The following is a 19,052-nucleotide window of genomic DNA, read 5'->3' on the forward strand; positions in this document are numbered from 1 at the left end:
TAAATAATTAATCGTTAATAACTCTTAAAATACCAAGTTTAGGAAAAAGCCTTGTGGATTAAAAATTGCTGAGGATTAGTCAATCTATCGATCTCCGAGATTATTTTGATAAAATAAATTTTCATCTCCAAGAAGTGGAGGCTTTCACCCCAGGGCAAAAGCACTCTTCGGAACAGGATAGATTTTGAAGAAGTTTAAAAATACTATCTTCATACTAATTTTCATGAAAATCGACTTTGATTATCAAAATTCCACGGGAAATCGGCTGGTACCTGGCCTATATTATGAATTGAATTCCATAACTAAAAACATGAGTTCATTACTATAACTCATTTTCAACACTTGATGAAATATGATGGTAAAATATTACGTAATTGTTGTTATAATGAATCATGCGGTATTGCAAACATAGCAACTATTTATAAAATATAGTTAAATAGATATATACTCAGTGACCTTAGAAGTGTTACATCCAGAAGGGATAATTTCTTGACACCAATTTTTGGCAACATTGTCACCATATTTATATCCGGCTTGGAGAGCAGCATCTTTGAATATCATCAAAAAAGTTTTCTTCCAAGTAACTATTTGCGAAAGCCGCATAATACGTAGTACTTATAGTTATGGCCAGTACCTACGACTAGATTCAAGCGCAAGGAAAATATTTTTTGTATATTTTATCAACAATCAGAATATGTAATCACATTCTATAACTCAACTTGCTCTAATTTGTTCACGTGCTGGGTTCTCTAGTAATACCTTAATGAGGTTTACATCCAGACATCCAGCGATGTATCCTCTATCACTTCATATTAGGTCTACTGGCCACGCTTTCTTTAGTCATTTGTTATACCTTGGTACTAACGGCTCTTCTATTAGTACTCGTACTTGAATGATATAGTCCAATACAAACCATAGAGCTTCTATTATTTGGATGATGTAGTTCAATACAAACCCTGGGGCTTCTACTATAATTAGTCGAAGTATTTACGATTGAGACCTCTGGATCATTTGTACATTACGTTTTGAACCGCATGTCCATAGTTCCACTCCATGAATCCATATAACTTTAAAGATCGTTTCGTAAATTAGAACTTTCGAAATATGCTTCTATCTGTTTTGTTATTCAAACTTCTATCTAGTCAGAAGCAATAATTTTCACCCTCTTTTCAATAGTTTATTTTTTACTTGATGGTTGTTCAAAATTCAGTTGCTTATGCTATAAACTGCACTGGAAAATACTGCTTAGTATCATTTTCAAAGTAAACCCAGAATTATATAATTGTAATTTAATAGTGTTTACTTTATACAATACAAAGTAGGTAGTAATTCAATATTTCGAAACTCAACACCTAAAATGTATGTGCAACTTTTTTGTAATCTTTAGTAGCCATCAGTCATTTAAAATACGACGCAGTGATTTTTTTAATAACATGCAAAGCGTATGATAATTTATAAGCGAAATCGTTCTGTCGAGTATTCGTACCATCATCATTTTCGTTTTTTACTCGTGCTGGCCTCTAAACGACTGTCTGTGCGACTTAACATGTGTTGTATGTAGGTGAGGTTAAGCAGACCTAACAGTTCTTATATGCCAATAACCAGTTTGTCTTTATTTCCTTTTCGAGTGAAGAAATTGCACAAGATTTTTAGTTTTTATGCTACTTACTATGACGTAGATCGTTAGTATATTTAACGATAGTTGATGGTAGTGTGTAGTTTGGAATTTATTTAAAAATTGTTTGTGTGAATACTGTGTTGTTTTATGTGTATATCTATTTATTGTGAATACTGTCATCGAGTCAATATATATTTGTTTAGAAACACAAACAACTTTAAAATTATTACAGCAGTGTATTTCCAAGGTAAGGACTATTATTTATAAACTAAAAATTTTATATCTTTTCAAGGAACACAGTACCGAACTGTTTTTGAAATTAGGAATATCCAATATTTGACAAATTACATGCTGATATAATATTCAAAATTATTGAACAATTAAGTATTCAATTTATTTGGTACATTTATAATTCACCTACAAAGAACACACATGTACCTATACCCGATAATGAATAATTTATAATGTTTACTAAAAACAATTAAGAGATCACAGTGATAGGAATGGGAAAGAATTATCTTGGCATATTGAGCAGGCAAAAAAACATAAAATAGTTAAAAAATATTTACAAAGATTAAACCATCTTAGAATTTTTTGAATATTTCTTAATGTCATTATATTTGTATTGTATTGGTAAGTACGATATTGATATTTTGGTTAAATTTTTTGATAAATTTTATAAATTCGTGATATTTTTCGAAACCATATCTTCACAGATACTTAGATAATTATTCAGGCTATAGATATTACTGACTTACATTGTATAAATGTGGTGTTTATTTTTTTTTTCTAATAATGAGGATACTTATATAATTGCATCATTTGTACTAGCTTTATACACTTTGTTCTTGGGGGCAACGTTAAATTATGTATTATCAAATAATAATGGAAATGGCGTATGAAATCAATGAAACTTGTTCAAAAGAAAACTCGCCCATTGTTTGACAACAACACCGATACATGAATAAGAAAATGGTTCAACTGTACCTCTTTTATTTGAAAATTAATATTTAACACAATAATAGTGTCTTTTCCCTACAATTGAAATTATAGACTTTAAATCGCATACAATCTCCCATCAGAATGCCTCAATGATTCCTAAAATAGTCTATAAAATTGTAATAAATTCTTTTCGCAATATGACTGTTATTGTTATGGTACTTACATTGTTGTCAGATCTTTCATTTGCTTCTGCAAATATTATTATAATGTTTCTCATTCAAAACGGAACAAGATACTTTTATTTCGATTAAATTTGTCTCTAAAGTTTCTACAATATAAAAGATAATTCCCAAAATTTGAACTCCAAATCTCAACATTTGAACTGGCGCATCCCCTTTTCCATTGAAAATTTAATAGAATCGAAATAAGTACATGCATTTTTTTTTAAATTTTGATCTTTACAATCTTGTAGAAAATTTAAGGTAACTTTATACTTTCGCGGTCCCCTCATATTTTAGCTCTAGAAAATCAGAAAATCGTTCGATTTCAATGAATTTTTCTTAAATATTCGTTTTTACGGCGAATTTACGAAAAAAATTATGGCAATAAAAAAAAGGAAACTTATATTGGTTTCATGGCTTTAAATTATATTGTTGATAACTCTTTTCTAAATAATTAAATGGAATTGTTATATATATTTTTTCATAATCTACACAACAAACGAGCAAATTGAAAAAACTATACAAAAATGTTGACTTATGTTTTTACAATTAAAACCTTTTCTCCCATATAATCGTTTGAACCTTTTTTATTGAGTAATCATCAAAGTTATAAGAACAAAAATATTCTTAAAATCACTTATTGTAAACAAGCGTACAGTATTAAAAAACGAAGATTTAAAAAAAATCATGGAAATTGGATGATTTTTCGATTTTCTAAAGCCAACTACCCGGAAGTATAAAATTAACAAAATTAATTATAAGGTACTGAGAAACTACAATATTTTAGAGAATTTTTGAAATGGTACAGACAGAATTAGTTTATTATTATTATATACTATTATTACTACTGTTTCATATAGTGTGCAACAACATGACAGATACATATTCTTTTAAACTTTTAAAATAAATTCTATAACATACTCAATTTATTGTGGAAATATTGTAGCTTTGATTTCATGTAAATAAGTGGAAAAACAACTTTAAAAAAGTTCATAACAATTATTACTAGGACTTATCAGATAAGGATGATTCATTGATAAGTTTGATTATTTTACACAAAAAATAGTCTTCCTGAAATATGAAGAACCGAAACATATCAAATATAACTATTCCATGATACACGCTTTTACAAATAAAAAAATGAAAACTAAAAACTAGTGGATATTTTTTAATCATACTTAGATTCAATCCTATGAAAATACACAAAAGATTGTTAAGATGTAGTATCATAGAAATACGAAAGGGGGGATTTAATCTTTCATTTAGTCTACGCCTCTCGCGATTTTCCAATACTTTCTATATGAATAACATACTCTTACTTTGTGCCGATTACAAAAGGATTATGGAAGTTACTTGAGATTGAGCATTTGGTTGCAATTTCGTGGGATTACATCAGTATTTATTTTTCATAATGAGATTGCATATATTATATGAATAAAACACTTCGTCATATAATATTTTTAACAATAAACTTATAGTAATGTAACTTATGTTGAATATCATAAAAGTTAAAAACTGTCTCTGTGTAGTATTTGGCTATGGAAATTGCCAACCACATTACTTGAAAGATTCACTCAAAAATTCCATCGTGCAACGACGCCTGGACAAAATATTTGTCTATTCCGTTTATGCGATTATTCGTAGTTTTCTTAATTTTTTTGTGAAGAGACAAACTCCTTCAAGAACATTCATTGTTAGAATATAAATTTTGGTATTCGTTTTGTAATTCGTTGTTTTTGCTACACTAAATAACAAATTTTTCAAATACAGTAATGCGAGGTATATTTTATGGTGATAGGCAAAAAAAATTATTCGTCTTGCTGTTTATAGAAGATATGCCATAATGTATCCTAATACGAGGGTAGTCTGAAAGTTCCGGACCTAACAAAAATACACGACTTTTTTTTCCATAGTAATTTTTGTTTTTCTTTAAAGTATATATACGTACTGAAGCGATACTCTAAACTTATAAGCTTTCCAAATAATAGTCTCCTTCAAATAGGCGTTTTTGTATGCGTTAACGTCCTCGTCCTTTAAAAATATTTACCGTGAAAGTGAAACTCCAAGGTTACGGAACAGGAAAAAGTCCTCGAGAACCAGATCTGGTGAATACGGTGGGCGGTCAACCAATTCGTGAAATTTAACCATGGCGATAGTTTAAGTGTGGAAAGGTGCATAGACAATTGATCAATCCCATGAGTAAAAAACGGTATTCATCACTTTTTCGTCCGATGAAACAGTCTTTGCCTGTTTCGGAGCAAGTTTGCCCAACTTTACACTGTTTTTAGCCTATTTTTTACAAAATGCGCTATTACTAGCGTTTTGTCCATCCGTCTGTCTGTAGCAGCAATCTTACAGGAAGCTTGTAGCGAACTCAAATTTTTTGCATTTAATTTTGAAGATGTACAGAAGCGAAAGAAATTTTGGGTATAATTAGGAACAAATAATTGTAATTAACCAAAATGCAATTTTAAAGACAGTTAAAATTTGACCTTTTCACCTGTTGCGGTCTCTATCAAAATATAACTTGACATTGACAAAATGTAAAATTATATTGATTAATATCACACAAAACATGAAATCTGTTCCAATCACAATATTTTTTTTCAGTTATTATTTTTCAAAAATAGGTACAAGCTGACAATTAAATTAATCAATATTATGTTGCAAGTCGTCAATGTCAAATAATATTTTGACAAAACCGTAACAGGTCGAATCTTCAAATTTTCCATGGGAACTTCCTTTTATAAATTGAGATTTTTGTTATTATTTACTGATTGCTAACGGCAATAATGTGCTATAGTCTCTCGCGCCGAGAGTGCGACGACTTTTTTGTGTCATTCCAAGACCACAGTAAAATGAACACAAAAAACCGACTCATTTAGCTGAAAACACCATCAAAAAGGACTAGAAAATGTTCAATCGAATGCGCTTTTGCTACAAAGTAAGCAAACACCGTACCCAACGTTCGGATTGTTAACGCATGCATAATTCTTCAGTGAGTACATGGTAAATGTGCTCTTTTGATACGCCTTTAGTATCTTATGTCTCTCCAACCTTAATTTGAAGGTCGCTCAATACCCTTTGGTGAACTTTTTAGATGATGTTGCTGGTCTTCGCAGGCTTTGGTCGCCCCGAATGCTCGTCGACTGCATTCAGTTACCTAAAGTTTCAGATCGTAATTGATGCTACAGGGTCTCCGTACACAGTCTCTATTTCTTCAATGTCTTTTTAATTTACATAGACGTATTGCCTTTTACAAACAAAAATTTGTCGACTGCGCGATACTTAATTTTCTGTATTTTTAGAAAAATCGTTCTAACAACTCACATTAATAAACAATAAACATTCAATGGAGGTGAAGGCACTTTACTCCCATGTTATACCTATGATTTTTCTACCTGTCGCAAATAACAAATCATTTTTCAATAATTTATTTACGAAACTTCTTCTTCTTCTTATTCATTTTTAACATCTCATGATCTGTTAGTTTTGCAGGTTCCTCTGTATCAGTTCCTGGGAGGTGTACTGTCAGCTGTCCATCCATCTTTTAGGTGATAGTCCGGGTTCTCCTTTCCCTATTGATTCCCTTCAAGTACGATGCGTGGCAGTCTACTCGCTTCCATTCTTCTCACGTGGGCGTACCAGTATGTTTTTCTTTACCTCCCCCATCTTACGATGTCTTGCACCCCGCATTGTTCCCTGATGTCAGTGTTCCTGATTCGATCTACTCATGTTGTTTTCACTGTAGTTCTGAGCGTTTTCATTTCGACTACCCGAAGCATGCTCTTCGTTTTGTTGGTTTCCTCTCTGGTTTCTATTCCGTATGTTATGATTGGTCTGATATAAGTCTTATAGATCCTTGCTATCCTGTCACATGTATTCGTTCGCCCATATTATCTGCCTTAAGTAGCCCGATTTATGAAACTAGCAATAAAATTTATTAGAGAACTGAAACCAAGAATTACGTACAATAACTTACAGACGCGTTATTTTCATTCTTATATCCCACATATTTTTAATTTGGGATAGAGTCATTATTTATACTATTCTTAAACGTGTTATTTTGAGCAGTGGTTATTTACATACCACTAGAAGTGATAGCTGGAGCCAACGCAGTTTTCGTGATATTTTCATTATCAACATTATTATCTGATATTCCCCGGAAGTACTTGGCTGATTACAATCAGTTGCAGCAAATTCATAGACTGCCATAATTTGGTTTGAAATTTTTCGCTTTTCTGCAAGAAATTGCTGCATATATCCTTCAGCGATATTCGTAGACTTCCAGTTTCCGTTCTAAAACTATGTCAGGTATATTTTATAGCATTAGGCATTTTTAAAATTCTGCAATTTTTTTAGGAATTCTAGCAATAGTATTCTTATTCTTTCCAACTATTTGGTTGATACATTTTCTTGCTCTATAGCAGACAAATAAACGTGTCTGATCTATTTTAGGGCGTAGAGATATATAATTGTTAATATAGTTAGAGTCTTCATGAAGTCACTTTTACTTCTCCTACCAGGAAATATAGTCTTTGGATAGAGGTAGGAGGGAAAAATATTTTCTATGATTATCAAGGTGTTCTGCACTACAAATAAGCTCCAAAAATTGATACGATTCTAAAGGAAAACTACATTGAAGTATATAAGATTGCGTGACGTAGGCAGAAGAAAATGGGCACAGCTTTTGGCTATTTCATCCTGATAAAACAATAATGCGTTAATAGAATCTTGTGCGGTACGATTAACCAAAGTACCGATTCGTTATAAATACTTTGGAGGACCACCATGTTTCTATTTTTATAAATAACAAAAATCTCAATGTCATTTACAAGCATGTTAAATATACCTATCCAAAGATTATCAAATTTGAACTAAAAATACCGTTATTGATAAATATACGTTATTTCGTTACTTGGTTTTTCGTTTGAACAAATGATCGTAAAAGACTGATAACGCGCTATGTTTGCGGTTTTTTACATTCTTTGATAAAAGAGGGGCTTATGTATTATGCCTAATATTCACTCGAACAAACGTGTTAGTGTGTACATCAAGTGAATAAAGATATGGATTGCATTGGTAAGAACATTTACAAACAATTTAACACTAATATTTATAAAATTATTACGAAAAATTTTTTTAACGATATTTGAATGCTATTATTAAATAACAGTTATGAAAATACTCGTGAAGCTATGACTATTACAATAAGATTGGAATAATTTATATAAAAATTTGGGAACAGCATATTTTAGGTTTCTTCTGTTTAAATATTAGTTTTTTTTTGATAATTCGCTTAAGGCGCCATCTGTCCCAGACTTATGGAAACTACGATTAATAACAACAATCAACGTTGATGATCAGTTTATTATTAATTATTGAGACCATTAATTTAAATAATAACTATCATATCATTTAAGTTGGCCCAAATTACATATATATGCCAACTTTCATGAATATCAGTTGACTCGTTTTTAAGTTCATTCGGAACATAAACAAGGACACTAAATTTTCATATATTAAGATATACATACAAGTTTTGTTGAGTTAAAATGGGATATAATACAATAAGTTTGTTCCTCTTTTATTTGTAGGTTGCAGCAACCCATAAATTTTCTAATGGATAGAAGAAATAGTATTTTCGAAATTAGAAACTTTCTCAGTTGATTATAGCTTACAAAGTGATGTTGCTTTGATCGATAATAAAAACTATTCTTAACATTTTATCACACTTCAGACTTGTGTCTAATTTCTTTAGTGAACTTTGTGCTCTAGATACCACCTTAAAAAAATAATGGAATGAGATTGGTTGATCTTACTTACCAAACAATTGGCCCTCTTCCGTTCTATGCAAGCGGAAGCCAACCGTTGAGATAGGTCTGTACATTTTGGGGGAAATTCAGTAGTTAATCGTGTTAATGGTTACATTTTTTCCCAAATGTCTGAGAATTTTGTTTCTTGTTACCTTTAGGTATGTAATTTAAGCCAACAAAAACCTTTAGTCCTTAATAGCACCAAAGAACAATTCAAAACTTTGTATATATTCTTTGATGCAGACTTTATATTGTTGATTGATTTGTTTAGATGTCAAATCTTTGGACATTTCTCATAATCTTTATCAGTTAAAATAAAAAATAAACGACAATTTTCGAATATTATGCGAATGAAGCACATATGGGTATTCGATCGATCTAGGCCGCCGAAACTATTTGTTAGTTTTTATGTACTTAGAGTGATATTTGTTAAGAAACAAAAATTGTTCATCTTGGGTGAAGGCACATTTATTGAGAAAAAGATAACATAATTTGACTTTGTAGGTAAAATAAGTGGATAGTTTCGGGTGAAAAGGAATTCAGTGTTTTTTGTTACTTTCCTCATGTCTAAGAGTGGATATGAAGTTAAGAGAAGACGTCTATAGCAGTTTTCTTAACTGTACGCATTTCCACGCATAGTTTTGACGGGAAGCTATGTATTACGAGCTTTTGCGGACTGTTCGGAAAGCTGCGCAGTGGACAACAACGTATCCTTCGTTATTCGAGGATGGCACCAGAAGTACCTAGCCTAACCTAGAGATAGCGGTAGTTCCTTGAAAATTACAACTATATTAGAAAGTACACAATCTATACAGCATATGTTTTAAGTTTGAGTACGCCACTTTATTTAGTATTTGTTTGGCAGCCATCAATAGTGAACGTTATTAGTAAATTTGTGAACATGGAGAAAATTGGTCATCATATGTGATAGAATATTTTTGTTTGAAAGGCATCAGCCCAACCTATATAAAAACTGAACTAGATTCTACTTTGGGTGAGACTACTTCGTTATCAACAGTAAAATATTGGGTAGCAGGGTTTAAACGAGACCGTATGACCTGTGAAGACCAATATAGCAGTCGTCGACCAAATGAGATAACGCCTCCAGAAATGTTGAAGAAAATCCAAAAAGCGGCACTGGATGATCGACTGAAAGTACATGAGCTAGAAGATATAACTGTGCGCACAAAGTGTTTGCTCAAAATGAAACAAAAACAGCATCGTGAAGATGTTTCCGTTGAATGTTCGGCTATATTTCCTCAGATTCAGCCCCCTCGAAATAATTTCTGTTCCCATACTTAAAAAAAAGGCTCGGTGGTCAAAAATTTTTCAACAATGAAGTGATTATGTTGGCAGTTAATGGCTATTTTGAGGAGTTTGACGATTCTTATTATAAAAAGGGTGTCGAACTCATTTAACATCGCTGGAAAAAGTGTATGGAACTAAAAGGAGATTACGTTGAAGAATAAATATATTTTTTTATAAAATTTTCGTTGGGCCTTTGTTGGGCCAGGTACTTCTAGAAACATCCTCGTAGCTGCACCATGGACATCTAAGATTGATTTGAAAAATAAAATCATTTCTCCGAGGTTCATTACTAGAACAAAAGCAACAATAATAAAGTTCGAAATACTCTTCTCGCTTCTTGACCTTCACTATCTTAGACAGACTACCAAGCTTTTTGTTCCGAACGAGAAGCATAATAATATGGAGAATCCATGGTTTTCCATTAGTTATTTGGTTTCTTTTAACAAAATAATATTATGATCAAGTGATAATTTGAGCTAAATATGTAAAAAACGAACTATGCAACAAGGCGTAAGAGTTGAAATACAAAAAAATACATACATATAATACTCAACCGTGGTTTTCCGCGGCTAATTATTGTCTCGGTCAATAATCAACGCTTCAAACTTTCAAATCCATTAAAAAGGATAGCTGGTTCAACCTGGATTAGGCAACTTTTGTAATAATGGAAAAATGCCACTTTTCAAAAATTCTACCAAAAATTTAGAACAACCCAACTTTTAAATCGGCAATTGTTTCCAAATCAATTATAAAATTGTCGATTTGGAAATGAAGTGGTTGACCTCTATGTCACTTTCTGTTATACTTTTCTTTTATATTTGTTGAGTGCTGAAAATAGGCAGCTTAAAATTTAGTTTCTTCTTCGCTGTCCATTTTTAAACTTAACACTGAATCTGGATTTGTGCTCAACGAACGATTACCCGTTCAAGTAAAAATGTTCGACGACCAACGAATCTTTTGAAATCATGCGTGATTGCCGTTTATTCTGCCTTTGTTGACCAGGTCTGTAAAGTTATGAAACCAGCTACTTAAGAAAACAGCAGTCATCATAGAGCAATTTCTCTAAAAATATAAAGGCGTTAACGTAGTTACGATATGTTAAGAATACTTTTTGTTATCGATTAAGTTATTTCCACTATTTTGATATAGTACAATTTGAACGTGTTAGTAAAGTTGTTCCAGTGAACACATCGTTTTCTATTTTGTTTGATTCGACTCATTGTTTGTATATTGGTAATTACAAAACTCTAACCTATATGACTGAAAAATAAACAAACTGCTTCGTATATTGCCTTATAAAAAATATAAAAACAATTGACGTGACGACACTCTTTAAACTAGGGAGTTTTTCCATTCAAGTTTTTCACTCTTCATAAAGTCATATTTTAAATATAATATCAGTAAATAAAGTATGATCAATTACCGGAACCATTTCACGAGATAAGATTAATTTTTATACATGTTGTCAGCTACTAGGTCAAATCATGAAATGCGTTCTATATAAAGCTTCAGTGACAAAGTTATTGGTTTTCTGTAGGTCAAATTCATGCTAATTTTGGTTATGTATTTTAAACTAAAACATATTCAGAGTAGTCGTCAAATTAAAATAACAGAATTGGTATGAACGAAAAATATTTTCATATAAATAAGAATACTAAAAGACTTTTGTTTATAAATTTTGAGAAATATTCACAGCAGTTTACGATATACATGTACAATCTCCTCATGTTATATCTCAGAGATAATGCCCTCATTCTCAACATATATTGTCTATATCACACGTTAATATTTAATGTATGGTAGTAATAATTTTTAATATTATTATACGACTTATATTACTATATCGAAAAGTTCATAGTTGTAGCTTTGATTGAAAAAGCAGCTTATTAACATTATATATATTATGTTTTTTTGTTTTGACTGCTCTTCTTTTTCCCTATTCTTTCGTATTCGTTATGTCTCTACAATTTGTGGACACTACTCCTTAAATTTCTTTTTTCCCTTAGGAGAGGGAATGTAACAATCTATTCGATTTTGTGTAAACAAGTAAGGTTAGGTTAGGTTAACAGGGTAATCTCCACTTTTCAGCCACTCGGAGGCCTTAGGCCCATTGTGTCAGCAGCATTTCACTCCCCTTCCCTATGTCTTCCGTTGCCAGGTCCTTACCCCCTTTCCAATCTTTTCCACTTTGCAATGAAGTGTTTCAGGTCCTTAACACCCAGTTTCTCTGCTTCTTCCAGACATTCCAATGTTTCACTCCCCATGCATTGTAGTCGTTTCGACGCCAATGCTATGCAGTGAAACATTAGGTGTTCTCTTGTCTCTTCCTCTTCACTGCATTCTGCACAAAGATAGTCGGTTCTGATATCCATTTTCCTGAGTCTGGAGCCTACTGTGCAGTGACTGCTAATCACTGCTACGACCCTTCGGATCGAAGCTTTCCCATAGCCTAGCAGTGCTATTGTCTTCCTCTTCTGTAGCACCGGCCACAAAGAGCGTGAGATCACACAGTCATCTTTATTACTCAATCTCTTGCAGTGCTCTCCTTCTAATGATCTATCTATCGTGTCTCTCAGCAATTTGATCGGTGGTAGTGGCAAGCCCACTGCTTCGTCTCTTCTTCTGGTCGTTCTCAATTGGGCTAGTTTGTCTGCCATTTGATTCTCTTCTACATTGCTGGGTCCAGGTATCCAGCAGAGTCTAACCTTTCGGTCACGAATCCATGACAGGCATGACTGACCTAGATCTCACTGCCGTAGACGATAGTAATCTCAGAGCCGCTTGGCTATCCGTGTAGATTGTGATGTCACGCACCGTTTCATCTCTGCATCGGATTAGTTCCGCGGCTCGTTGTATTGCCCGCAGCTTGGTCTGCAGTATGCTGCAGCCATTTCTAAACCTCAAGGATTCTCTTATTTCCAGAACTTCAGAGTATACTACCACTCCCATCCGATCGTCTTTTACGGACTCGTCCTCGAAATTACTTACTGTTCCTGGGTTCTCTTCCCAGTCTTCCCAGTCTTTTCTCGTTGGTATGAGAATGTTCAGGTCTATATCAAAAGTCAGTGTGGCGGTAGTGTAGTCGGTGCGTTGTTTCAACACACCTTCTACTGTATCCACCATATTCTCCCTTAGTATCCTGGTTTGCCCATAGTTGAACACAGCCCAGTTTCCCTCAGTCTGAGGGCACTTTTAGCTACTAATCCTTTTATGTGCAGATCCAGTGTTTTCAGATTCAGCAGCACATCCAGTGCGGCCTGATGTGTGCTTCTTTGTGCAAATATTTTAAATATCTATTTGTTCACGTATTGTGACATATTAGTCACTTCTGAGTTTAGACCAACAGTAAAGTTCAAAGATACGATAAATAGTTTCCGATATGCCCAAATGAGCACAGTATTTATTGCCATGAAATAACTTTATTATATCAATTATTTTAGGGGTATGAATAACAATCGAAATCGTATTAGTCGAGAAAATATGTTCGTTCAGTATATTATTGTATATTTTATATATGGGGTACAAATCAGGATTATGTGAAAACTTTTTTATCAAAGAATACCAAGCAAAAGTTTAAAAGTACTAATCTCAATAATAGAAAGTTCTGAGAAAGAACATGATAAAGAAGAATGGGAAATGAATCTCTGGTATCAAAAGAGATTCAAGGCTCGCGTTAGTAGGATGGCATGAACTGTAATAGTAATTCTTGCAGTGGAGAGGAGGAATTGCAAATAATAACTATATAAATAAAGCTGAATTTAGTTTTTCTTAAAATGTAACCAAACCTGGTATCTGCTCTATTCTATTCGTTCTGCTTTCCGAATAAATAGAAAATCTGAATTTACTGTGAAATTATTAAGCAAAAGTTGCTTAAAGCAAAAGATGTCAAAGATTTTGTAGAAAATATTATAACTTGCCATTCGGCTTGCTTCGTTTTTCTCTGCGAAAAAGTTTATGATACTAAAAAATCCATTTATCCAAATTTATTCCAAAGAAAATCTTTAATATTGATCAAGCACACCACCCAAGTAATCAGCAAACAATACGTCTCGGGCAGGAGACTCTTCCTCGGGAAGTGGTATTCGGCCGCAGGTAAAGTATTTAACTATGAGGTGAACAATAAATATTAAATTAGACGATACCAGCTTTTTAACGAACGACGTTAAGAAAAAGTGGAAAAGCTGGAAAAACCTTATGAATTAAATTAATAATAGGAATTAAACAAATGAAAACTATCCCAGGACACGATTATCCAAATTAATATTTAGGATATCAAAAAAAAGTTTCAGCATCAATTAATTTTTTTGAAAAAATAATAAATTTTCATTAACTGCGTATCCAGAAGAGAACAAAGCTGTTATAAATTGACAACAATTCAGATTTAAATATATATTGAAGATAAAACAACGATTTATATATGAAAATCTGGAGTGGTTGCAGATTCTCAAACGTTCATGTTGGATTGGTTGGTTTCTTTTTTGTGGTGTATCGGCTTAATCATTGGTTAACCTACTAACCTCGCAGCTGTAGAAAAGCGAATTTAAAGAATAAAATCATCACATATTTACTAAAATTTATTTTGATTTTAAATTAAGATGAGTAGAGGAAGAAATCGAATTTTTCAAATGAAGAGGGAGGTCGATAACAAATTATTTTCTCCAAAAACTCGAATGTTAGAATAAATAGATCCGAAGTGCCTAGTATCCACACTACGTGAACAAAGGAATATTCAAAATGTTTGAAGAAAAACGTAACAAGACGAATGGTATGTTACAATATGAAATCATACCAATTTCGAATAATATGAACGAGGAAGTACGAGTAAATAATACAAATTTAAATATGTCATTTATATTGAACTCCATTTCTTAGTAACACTAGAAGGTAGAATAGTCGACCAAAAAAACTAAATCACCCACTAACACATAAATCCATTTGAATGATACATTTTAATAGTTACTATTGTTCTATTTTTATGTACCCAATGATAATTTTCATCTATTTGTAGCGGAAATATGAAGATACTCCAGAATAATATAGTGTGAAACAGGAAATAGGGTCGAATGAATCATTTTTCTAATTTAACATTTGCTGATATTATCAATATTTCATACTAATGAGCGTTAAAAAAAATGAGACATACGAAAGAATTGATATTGTAATTAATGAATATGAGAGATATCCATGATACTAGGTGCTAGGTCAACTTATCATCAAATATGTAATAATTATTAGTAACATTTGTGGACTGTGAACGCTTTCTTTTTGTGTCAATTCCGATAAACTGTCTTGATATTCGTTCAAGAAAATCCGTTTTTTGTCTAATTAAAAAGAGTGTAATATTATTATGAGTAATGGAGAGTAATAGCGAAGAAAGTTTAAATTGCTCACAAGAAGATGTTGAATCGGCAACTGCAGCGACTATGAATCTTCTCCCTGAGAATTTGAAGGAATATAATTCTTTTATGGATTGGCGTAAGGCATAAATAGCTCCACAGAAAGAGTGTTACTAGCTTACTTTGAAACTAAATCCACAATGTGGAAGTCTTCAGCACTTTGGTCGACTTATTCAAAACTGAAAGGCATCAGTAAATACTCGAAACTTATTGCATATTTGAAAAATAAATCAGTTGGTTATAGACCCAAGAAAATCTAAAACATTTTCCCGTGAAGAAATTAATAAGTTTCTGTTGCAAGCTCCAGACGATCGTTATCTCATGCATAAGGTATGACAGCAAAAAATTTTAATGTAAACTTAGATATTATTTGTAACATCTTTCAGGTTGCTTTAATATTCGGAATTGCAGGAGCACTGCGGAGGGAGGAATTATATAAAATGAAGTGTAACGATATTATTAATACCGGAAATGCTTTAATTATCACAGTACCTTATACAAAACCTTATGTTAAACATCGATTTAGTGTTATTGGTGAAATATCTGACAATAGATTAAACTTGGTAAATTTTATAAAAAATATAAAAATCAACGACCCACAAATGTCAAAACGGATCGTTTCTTTTTGCAGCATAGAAATGTAAAATGCAAAACCCAAGTAGGTTCAATACCTTTTCAAAAATTCTTTCGTTTATATCCAAACATTTGAATTTACCTAATCCAAAAAATTACACTTGGCATACATTTCGACGCTCTTCGGCGTCTCTATTAGTGGATTCCGGTGGTGGTATATTTCAACTAAAGAAGCCTGTGGGTGAAAATCCAACACAGTTGCGAAGGGTTACGTAGACGACTCAATAAAAAACAAAATGGATTCCGCAATGAACATTTTAACGGGAACAACTAGTTCGACTTCATCATTGTTGTTCATGTTCATGATCCTACAAACAATCAAATAGATACTAATACAACTATAGTCGATGTTATTCCTTTGAACTTGTTAACTGTTGCTAATTCAAGAACCAACTTCTTCTTCACTTCAAACTTATACGCTCACAGTTGTACTTTTAATATTACTATTACCAAATAAAAATTGATAAAAATTATGTCTACTAACGTAGAAAAAAATTTGTATGAAACTAATGAGTTAAGTAACTTTTTTCAGTTACTAGTTGCATAAATAACATAAATAACTATTGTTACTCAGTAACACATCAAATCATTTATCGTATATTTAAAATTTATCGTTTGTGCTTAAGATAATGCCATAGATATAGCGATAATTCACAGTCATTACATACCTAGTTCTTATTTGTGAATAAATAGTGAATATTCAATAACTAATTTGTTTATCTATGTAATGTAGAAAAACAATAATTTTACAGTAGACACAATATGCTAATTCAATATCAATCATCTGATTACTAGGTTTTTTTGCGAGCATGCATTATACACTTGTTTCTTGAAATTGATAACTATTATGATTATGACATTATTTATTGGAAAAAATCGAGTCATACTTTTCTTGAAAATATTTAACGTAAGAATTTCCCCATAAAAATAATTATTCGCCCAATATTTCTATACATTTTTTCAATTCCTTTCGAGTTGAAACAATAAATAATTCCTGTTTTATTGATTTTATCCATTATACGGGGATTAAATAAAAACAATTCTCTAAATAAACTAGAAAAAAAAGAAAGATTTTATCATCATTATTATTAAACATAACATTAATTGATAGAAAAAAATTACAGTGTGGCGCAAAAAAGAGCTTGAATCGTATAGTAAATTTCATGCATTCATAAACTTAAAAGGATCAAAGAGCTCCCAGCAGAACTAATTTACCGGGCAGAGTTGTTATAAAGAGTATATAATACCCAATCGCACTTGAAAAGAAGCTAATTGTACTAGTTTACTTATTGTGTCAATTTATTTTTGCGATTGCGATTTTCCTATTTAGTTTTAGTCTTTTAGTTTTTTATTATTTACTACTCTCTGAATAGCTTCTGGCGACCATTTGAAGTAGACGATACAGTGTTATAGATGTCAAAGAACTATACCAAATATGTTTGAGTGCCTAAATCGAGAACATGAAGATCTGTCATTAAAGGCTAGTATTAAACGAATTGAACAATTTACTTTATATATAATGACTTTTATCTCAAGTCAATTTAGTGCCAACACTGGACATGATTCATAAAAAACTGCGTACGTTACGTTCCCTGTTTATGACACTTGTGTGTTTTGATAGAGTGTAGTTTTAAGCATAAAAAAGTTGAGAACCGAAGGAATCGTATATCGGATAATTTCGTCAAAAATATTTACGAAGTACTCGTATTGATCCATTCTGAGACCCCTAACATAAATATAGCGGACAAAACCTTGTTTGATACGCACGACGTAATTGAATCTAGCAAGGTTGATTAATCAAAAAAGTATCATTGCTTAAAGGGAATACGAGTAATTATACTTCATGCTGGCAATAAAGATGGTTTTGTATTGAAACAAAATTGTAATCAGTTATCCTACAAAAACTCTAAATCATTATATATCTTCATGACCAAAGCGAGCTGTAAGCAAAAAACTATTCATTATAATATACAAAGTAATTTTCTAAAAGCTCCGATAATCTACATAGAACTCGATATAGAATTTTATAAAATATATTATGAATAGAATTTCAGAATAGAATAGAATCATTCATTTTGACACACTAAAAACACAACTTTTCTTTTAACACTGGAAAATAGCAGCACAATCTACATGTTCCGACTGAGTACATTCATAGTATCGAATCCACTTACCATACAAAAGGCGTTACTATCATCATCATTTTCTACATTTAAATTTTCATAAGCAGGCTCCTCATCATAAGCATCATTCATATAACCCTGTTTTTGCTTTTCTTTCTGTCGTTGAGTATTTTCTTTTTCTTTTAACTCCAACATAAATGAGCTACTGGTTAGTACTGCTGGTAAACATGGGAAGAAGCGGACTCAAGGTAGTTATGGAGACAATTTGGGGACTATAGAGTTATTATTGGTAGTACGCTCTGGTTCTACATCATTAGCATTGACAATATTCCCTGTGGGACGTACATCCATTTTTCTTCAGTAGGTAGGAGGGTTGGGTCGGTCACGCTTAATAGAACATAAAAATAGCCAGGGAAAGCGTTTGGTGACCAGTGGCATGAAACGCTTGCAGCATTATCTAATGTGGTAGCTTTTTCATAAGTGGATAGAAGATCATGTTTTCGAAGGTAAAAAAAAAATGAATCCAAAGGCTGAGTACGATAGCTGCAATGAGTCGGTCAACAGAGAAGTATGATGCCATGCTGTTTTGCATAATTTAAAACACACCAACTTTTATGGCTCAAATGCCTATCCAAAATAAGTAGGACTAGCGAATCTTTTGATTACTGTTTTTTCAAATTATTCCATCCACTGATGGAAAATTTCCTCATTCGTGATTCCAGAGCAACAATCAACTGTTACGTGAATTTAAGCTTCAAAAATCGTGCCAACCGACTTCTTACCAGTTGAAGTGAATATTTTTGGGGGATTTTGGAAAGTAGATAGACTAGTTCCATCGACATTCTAAATTTTTCCAAGCCATTTTATCTTTGTTAATGATTTCTTGGTATGGCTTGAAAAATTTGACATTGTTCGGTTTATGACCTGTATAACAGAAGTAGTGGGTTTCAACTGCGAAATCCTAGAACCCAATATAAACTAGCACGTTTCTCATG

At 32.2% G+C, this 19,052-nt stretch overlaps 1 protein-coding gene across 5 annotated transcripts in view; it reads left to right on the forward strand.

The window, feature by feature from the left end:
- Positions 1-534: 534 nt before the first annotated feature.
- The window catches only part of LOC130448859 (uncharacterized), a 56,352-nt gene continuing 37,834 nt past the window's right edge, over positions 535-19,052 (forward strand). Inside the window, exon 1 of one of the 5 annotated variants that reach the window (XM_056786406.1) lies at positions 535-580. The gene's annotated coding sequence lies outside the window, so the exon portion shown is untranslated. Of the gene's footprint in view, positions 581-1,367; positions 1,866-7,674; positions 7,864-19,052 lie in introns of those variants that run through there. The other 4 variants (XM_056786408.1, XM_056786403.1, XM_056786407.1 and 1 more) reach the window with 4 other exon arrangements.

This window comes from Diorhabda sublineata, chromosome 9 (genome assembly GCF_026230105.1).
Source record: "Diorhabda sublineata isolate icDioSubl1.1 chromosome 9, icDioSubl1.1, whole genome shotgun sequence".
Taxonomy (NCBI): Eukaryota; Metazoa; Arthropoda; class Insecta; order Coleoptera; family Chrysomelidae; genus Diorhabda; species Diorhabda sublineata.